Source organism: Harmonia axyridis, chromosome X (genome assembly GCF_914767665.1).
Source record: "Harmonia axyridis chromosome X, icHarAxyr1.1, whole genome shotgun sequence".
In the NCBI taxonomy this organism is placed as follows: Eukaryota; Metazoa; Arthropoda; class Insecta; order Coleoptera; family Coccinellidae; genus Harmonia; species Harmonia axyridis.
Window position 1 is genome coordinate 27,475,327 of NC_059508.1, and position 7,342 is coordinate 27,482,668.

Below are 7,342 nucleotides of genomic sequence, written 5' to 3' on the forward strand. Positions count from 1 at the left end.
TCCTTAGACACGTGTGTCAAGCTTTCGTCCCTCTGCAATAAGATGAGAAGTGTTAGAATGAGAAACATTGAAGGAAATAACAAACAAATGAAATCAAAAATAGAAGTCAGTCGTGCATTTGTGGTTACAGCAGCAATTAACCTTACCACGTGGGCGATTATAGCTACCTGCTTGACATCAGAGTCTAAGAAAATCAACAATGTGGAATGGCTTACTTGGCTAATGGTTCATTAAACAAAAAGAAGGGAATAAGAACAGTCCCTTATACCACAGTGGTTTCCTCAGACACGTATGTCAATCTTTCTTCCCTGTGCAATACGATGAAAAGTGTTAGAATGAGAAACATTGAAGGAAATAACAAACAAATGAAATCAACAACAGAAGTCAGTCGTGCATTTGTGGTTACAGCAGCAATTGACCTCACCACGTGGGAGATTATACCTGCGTGTCATCCGAGTCCAAGAAAATCAAACAATGTGGAATTGCTTACTTGGATAATTGATCATTATACAGAAAGAAGGGAATAAGAACAGTCCCTTATACCAAAGTGGTTTCCTTAGACACGTGTGTCAAGCTTTCGTCCCTGTGTAATACGATGAAAAGAGTTAGAATGAGAAACATTGAAGGAAATAACAAACAAATGAAATCAACAACAGAAGTCAGTCGTGCATTTGTGGTTACAGCAGCAATTGACCTTACCACGTGGGAGATTATACCTGCGTGTCATCCGAGTCCAAGAAAATCAACAATGTGGAATGGCTTACTTGGATAATTGTTCATTAAACAAAAAGAAGGGAATAAGAACAGTCCCTTATACCAAAGTGGTTTCCTTAGACACGTGTGTCAAGCTTTCGTCCCTGTGCAATACGATGAAAAGTGTTAGAATGAGAAACATAGAAGGAAATAACAAACAAATGAAATCAACAACAGAAGTCAGTCGTGCATTTGTGGTTACAGCAGCAATTGACCTTACCACGTGGAAGATTATAGCTACCTGCGTGACATCCGAGTCCAAGAAAATCAACAATGTGGAATGGCTCACTTGGATAATTCTTCATTAAACAAAAAGAAGGGAATATGAACAGTCCCTTATACCAAAGTGGTTTCCCTAGACACGTGTGTCAAGCTTTCGTCCCTGTGTAATACGATGAAAAGAGTTAGAATGAGAAACATTGAAGGAAATAACAAACAAATGAAATCAACAACAGAAGTCAGTCGTGCATTTGTGGTTACAGCAGCAATTGACCTCACTACGTGGGAGATTAAACCTGCGTGTCATCCGAGTCCAAGAAAATCAACAATGCGGAATGGCTCACTTGGATAATTGATCATTATACAGTAAGAAGGGAATAAGAACTGTCCCTTATACCAATGTGGTTTCCATAGACACGTGTGTCAAGCTTTCGTCCCTGTGTAATACGATGAAAAGAGTTAGAATGAGAAACATTGAAGGAAATAACAAACAAATGAAATCAACAACAGAAGTCAGTCGTGCATTTGTGGTTACAGCAGCAATTGACCTCACCACGTGGGAGATTATACCTGCGTGTCATCCGAGTCCAAGAAAATCAACAATGTGGAATGGCTTACTTGGATAATTGATCATTATACAGAAAGAAGGGAATAAGAACAGTCCCTTATACCAAAGTGGTTTCCTTAGACACGTGTGTCAAGCTCTCGTCCCTGTGTAATACGATGAAAAGAGTTAGAATGAGAAACATTGAAGGAAATAACAAACAAATGAAATCAACAACAGAAGTCAGTCGTGCATTTGTGGTTACAGCAGCAATTAACCTTACCACGTGGGCGATTATAGCTACCTGCGTGACATCAGAGTCTAAGAAAATCAACAATGTGGAATGGCTTACTTGGATAATTGTTCATTAAACAAAAAGAAGGGAATAAGAACAGTCCCTTATACCAAAGTGGTTTCCTCAGACACGTATGTCAATCTTTCTTCCCTGTGCAATACGATGAAAAGTGTTAGAATGAGAAACATAGATGGAAATAACAAACAAATGAAATCAACAACAGAAGTCAGTCGTGCATTTGTGGTTACAGCAGCAATTGACCTTACCACGTGGTAGATTATAGCTACCTGCGTGACATTCGAGTCCAAGAAAATCAACAATGTGGAATGGCTTACTTGGATAATTGTTCATTGAACAAAAAGAAGGGAATAAGAACAGTCCCTTATACCAAAGTGGTTTCCTTAGACACGTGTGTCAAGCTTTCGTCCCTGTGCAATACGATGAAAAGAGTTAGGATGAGAAACATTGAAGGAAATAACAAACAAATGAAATCAACAACAGAAGTCAGTCGTGCATTTGTGGTTACAGCAGCAATTGACCTCACCACGTGGGAGATTATACCTGCGTGTCATCCGAGTCCAAGAAAATCAACAATGTGGAATGGCTTACTTGGATAATTGATCATTATACAGAAAGAAGGGAATAAGAACAGTCCCTCATACCAAAATGGTTTCCTTAGACACGTGTGTCAAGCTTTCGTCCCTGTGTAATACGATGAAAAGAGTTAGAATGAGAAACATTGAAGGAAATAACAAACAAATGAAGTCAACAACAGAAGTCAGTCGTGCATTTGTGGTTACAGCAGCAATTGACCTTACCACGTGGGAGATCATACCTGCGTGTCATCCGAGTCTAAGAAAATCAACAATGTGGAATGGCTTACTTGGATAATTGTTCATTAAACAAAAAGAAGGGAATAAGAACAGTCCCTTATGCCAAAGTGGTTTCCTTAGACACGTGTGTCAAGCTTTCGTCCCTGTGCAATACGATGAAAAGTGTTAAAATGAGAAACATAGAAGGAAATAACAAACAAATGAAATCAACAACAGAAGTCAGTCGTGCATTTGTGGTTACAGCAGCAATTGACCTTACCACGTGGAAGATTATAGCTACCTGCGTGACATCCGAGTCCAAGAAAATCAACAATGTGGAATGGCTTACTTGGATAATTGTTCATTAAACAAAAAGAAGGAAATAAGAACAGTCCCTTATACCAAAGTGGTCTCCTCAGACACGTATGTCAAGCTTTCGTCCCTGTGCAATACGATGAAAAGTGTTAGAATGAGAAACATAGATGGAAATAACAAACAAATGAAATCAACAACAGAAGTCAGTCGTGCATTTGTGGTTACAGCAGCAATGGACCTTACCACGTGGGAGATTATAGCTCCCTGCGTGACATCCGAGTCCAAGAAAATCAACAATGTGGAATGGCCTACTTGGATAATTGTTCATTAAACAAAAAGAAGGAAATAAGAACAGTCCCTTATACCAAAGTGGTTTCCTCAGACACGTGTGTCAAGCTTTCGTCCCTGCAGCAATTGACCTCACCACGTGGGAGATTATAGCTACCTGCGTGTCATCCGAGTCCAAGAAAATCAACAATGTGGAATGGCTTACTTGGATAATTGTTCATCAAAAAGAAAAAAGGGAATAAGAACAGTCCCTTATTCCAATGTGGTTTCCTTAGACACGTGTGTCAAGCTTTCGTCCCTTTGCAATACGATGGAAAGTGTTAGAATGAGAAACATAGAAGGAAATAACAAACAAATGAAATCAACAACAGAAGTCAGTCGTGCATTTGTGGTTACAGCAGCAATGGACCTTACCACGTGGGAGATTATAGCTCCCTGCGTGACATCCGAGTCCAAGAAAATCAACAATGTGGAATGGCTTACTTGGATAATTGTTCATTAAACCAAAAGAAGGAAATAAGAACAGTCCCTTATACCAAAGTGGTTTCCTCAGACACGTGTGTCAAGCTTTCGTCCCTGTGCAATACGATGAAAAGTGTTAGAATGAGAAACATTGAAGAGAATAACAAACGAATGAAATCAACAACAGAAGTCAGTCGTGCATTTGTGGTTACAGCAGCAATTGACCTCACCACGTGGGAGATTATAGCTACCTGCGTGACATCCGAGTCCAAGAAAATCAACAATGTGGAATGGCTTACTTGGATAATTGTTCATCAAAAAGAAAAAAGGGAATAAGAACAGTCCCTTATTCCAATGTGGTTTCCTTAGACACGTGTGTCAAGCTTTCTTCCCTTTGCAATACGATGGAAAGTGTTAGAATGAGAAACATAGATGGAAATAACAAACAAATGAAATCAACAACAGAAGTCAGTCGTGCATTTGTGGTTACAGCAGCAATGGACCTTACCACGTGGGAGATTATAGCTCCCTGCGTTACATCCGAGTCCAAGAAAATCAACAATGTGGAATGGCTTACTTGGATAATTGTTCATCAAACAAAAAGAAGGAAATGAGAACAGTCCCTTATACCAAAGTGGTTTCCTCAGACACGTGTGTCAAGCTTTCGTCCCTGCAGCAATTGACCTCACCACGTGGGAGATTATAGCTACCTGCGTGTCATCCGAGTCCAAGAAAATCAACAATGTGGAATGGCTTACTTGGATAATTGTTCATCAAAAAGAAAAAAGGGAATAAGAACAGTCCCTTATTCCAATGTGGTTTCCTTAGACACGTGTGTCAAGCTTTCGTCCCTGTGCAATACGATGAAAAGAGTTAGAATGAGAAACATTGAAGAAAATAACGAACGAATGAAATCAACAACAGAAGTCAGTCGTGCATTTGTGGTTACAGCAGCAATTGACCTTACCACGTGGGAGATTATAGCTACCTGCGTGACATCCGAGTCCAAGAAAATCAACAATGTGGAATGGCTTACTTGGATAATTGTTCATCAAAAAGAAAAATGAGAATAAGAACAGTCCCTTGTGGTTTCCTTAGACACGTGTGTCAAGCTTTCGTCCCTGAGCAATACGATGAAAAGTGTTAGAATGAGAAACATTGAAGGAAATAACAAACAAATGAAATCAACAACAGAAGTCAGCCGTCCAATTGTGGTTACAGCAGCAATTGACCTTACCACGTGGGAGATTATAGCTACCCGCGTGTCATCCGAGTCCAAGAAAATCAACAATGTGGAATGGCCTACTTGGATAATTGTTGATTAAACAAAAAAAAGGTAATAAGAACAGTCCCTTATACCAAAGTGGTTTCTTTAGACACGTGTGTCAAGCTTTCGTCCCTGTGGAATACGATGAAAAGTGTTAGAATGAGAAACATAGAAGGAAATTACAAACGAATGAAATCAACAACAGAAGTCAGTCGTGCATTTGTGGTTACAGCAGCAACTGATCTTACCACGTGGCAGATTAGAGCTACCTGCGTGACATCCGAGTCTAAGAAAATCAACAATGTGGAATGGCTTACTTGGATAATTGTTCATTAAACAAAAAGAAGGGAATAAGAACAGTCCCTTATACCAAAGTGGTTTCCTAAGACTTGTGTGTCAAGCTTTCGTCCCTGTGCAATACGATGAAAAGTGTTAGAATGAGAAACATTGAAGGAAATAAAAAACGAATGAAATCAACAACAGAAGTCAGCCGTTCATTTGGGGTTACAGCAGCAATTGACCTTACCACGTGGGAAATTATAGCTTCCTGCGTGACATCCGTGTCCAAGAAAAACAAGAATGTGGAAGGCTTACTTGGATAATTGATCATTAAACGAAAAAAAAAGGGAATAAGAACAGTCCCTTATACCGAAGTGGTTTCCTTCGACACGTGTCTCAAGCTTTCGCCCCTCAGCAATACGATGAAAAGTGTTAGAATGAGAAACATTGAAGGAAATAACAAACAAATGAATTCAACAACAGAAGTCAGTCGTGCATTTGTGGTTACAGCAGCAATTGACCTTACCACGTGGGAGATTATAGCTACCTGCGTGTCATCCGAGTCCAAGATGATCAACAATGTGGAATGGCTTACTTGGATAATTGATCATTATACAGAAAGAAGGGAATAAGAACAGTCCCCCTTATTCCAATGTGGTTTCCATAGACACGTGTGTCAAGCTTTCGTCCCTGTGCAATACGATGAGAAGTGTTAGAATGAGAAACATTGAAGGAAATAACAAACAAATGAAATCAACAACAGAAGTCAGCCGTCCAATTGTAGTTACAGCAGCAATTGACCTTACCACGTGGGAGATTATAGCTACCCGCGTGTCATCCGAGTCCAAGAAAATCAACAATGTGGAATGGCTTACTTGGATAATTCTTCATTATACAGAAAGAAGGAAATAAAAACAGTCCCTTATACCAATGAGGTTTCCTTAGACAAGTGTGTCAAGCTTTCGTCCCTGTGCATTACGATGAAAAGTGTAAGAATGAGAAACTTTGAAGGAAATAACAAACAAATGAAATCAACAACAGAAGTCAGCCGTTCAATTGTTGTTACAGCAGCAATTGATTTTACCACGTGGGAGATTATAGCTACCTGCGTGACATCCGAGTCCAAGAAAATCAACAATGTGGAATGGCTTACTTGAACAATTGTTCATCCACAACACAAGTCAGCCGTCCATTTGTGGTAACAGCAGCAATTGACCTTACCACGTGGTAGGTTATAGCTACCTGCGTGACATCCGAGTCCAAGAAAACAATGTGGAATGGCTTACTTGGATAATTGTTCATTAAACAAAGAAAAAGGAAATAAGCACAGTCCCCCAAAGCAGAGCGGTTTCCTTAGACACGTTTGTCACGCTTTCGTCCTCAGCAATACGATGAAAAGTGTAAGAAGGAGAAACATTGAAGGAAATAAAAAACGAATGAAATCAACAACAGAAGTCAGCCGTTCATTTGGGGTTACAGCAGCAATTGACCTTACCACGTGGGAAATTATAGCTTCCTGCGTGACATCCGTGTCCAAGAAAAACAAGAATGTGGAAGGCTTACTTGGATAATTGATCATTAAACGAAAAAAAAAGGGAATAAGAACAGTCCCTTATACCGAAGTGGTTTCCTTCGACACGTGTCTCAAGCTTTCGCCCCTCAGCAATACGATGAAAAGTGTTAGAATGAGAAACATTGAAGGAAATAACAAACAAATGAAATCAACAACAGAAGTCAGCCTTCCAATTGTGGTTACAGAAGCAATTGACCTTACCACGTCGGAGATTATAGCTACCTGCGTGACATCCGAGTCCAAGAAAAACAACAATGTGAAATGGCTTACTTGAATAATTGTTCATTGAACAAAAAAAAAAGGAATGAGAACAGTCCCTTATACCAAAGTGGTTTCCTTTGACACTTGTGTCAAGCTTTCGTCCCTGTGCAATACGATGAAAAGTGTTAGAATGAGAAACATTGAAGAAAATAACAAACGAATGAAATCAACAACAGAAGTCAGTCGTGCATTTGTGGTTACAGCAGCAATTGAAAACCACGTGGGAGATTATAGCTACCTGCGTGACATCCGATTCCAAGAAAATCAACAATGT